Source organism: Apis dorsata, unplaced genomic scaffold (genome assembly GCF_000469605.1).
Source record: "Apis dorsata unplaced genomic scaffold, Apis dorsata 1.3 scaffold_198, whole genome shotgun sequence".
In the NCBI taxonomy this organism is placed as follows: Eukaryota; Metazoa; Arthropoda; class Insecta; order Hymenoptera; family Apidae; genus Apis; species Apis dorsata.
In genome coordinates, this window is record NW_006263482.1 from 201,570 (window position 1) to 202,673 (window position 1,104).

At 13.1% G+C, this 1,104-nt stretch overlaps 1 protein-coding gene across 3 annotated transcripts in view; it reads right to left on the reverse strand.

Moving 5' to 3' along the window:
* Positions 1-1,104, reverse strand: part of LOC102674916 (protein crumbs) — a 29,309-nt gene that overhangs the window by 12,691 nt on the left and 15,514 nt on the right. The window lies entirely within an intron of this gene.

Genomic DNA, 1,104 nt, shown 5'->3' on the forward strand with positions numbered 1-1,104 from the left:
TACATTGTATAATATATTAAATGCTGATAAAAACAAATTTTACATCTAAATAAATAAATATAAAACGAATAATTAAAATTAATTCCAAATAAAATTTCTATTATATATATTACATTAATTACATGTATATAATATATATATTATATATTACATGTAATATATCATATAATAAATTTAAATGTTGGTAAAAGCAAATTATATTCATTTATATCTAAATAAATAAATGTAAAACGAATAATTAAAATTAATTCCAAGTAGAATTTCGATCATAAATATTCATTTATATTTATTTATATCTATATTTAGAAATTATATTCATTTATATCTAAATAAATAAATATAAAACGAATAATTAAAATTAATTCCAAGTAAAATTTCGATTACATATATTACATTGATGTATAATAAATTTAAATGTTGGTAAAAGTAAATTATATTTAAATAAATAAATATAAAACGAATAATTAAAATTCCAAGTAGAATTTCGATTATATATATTACATTAATGTATAATAAATTTAAATGTTGGTAAAAAGAAATTCTATTCATTTATATCTAAATAAATGTAAAACGAATAATTAAAATTCCAAGTAGAATTTCGATTATATATATTACATTAATGTATAATAAATTTAAATGTTGGTAAAAAGAAATTCTATTCATTTATATCTAAATAAATAAATGTAAAACGAATAATTAAAATTAATTCCAAATAGAATTTCGATTACATATATATATTCGATTACATTAATGTATAATAAATTTAAAAGCAAATTATATTCATTTATATTTAAATAAATAAATGTAAAACGAATAATTAAAATTAATTCCAAATAAAATTTCCATTATATTTATTACATGTATATAATATATATATTATATATTACATGTAATATATTACATATATCATATAATAAATTTAAATGTTGGTAAAAGCAAATTATATTCATTTATATCTAAATAANGTAAAACGAATAATAAAAATTAATTCCAAATAAAATTTCCTATATATATATTACATTAATTACATGTAATATATATTATATATATTATATATTACATGTAATATATCATATAATAAATTTAAATGTTGGTAAAAGCAAA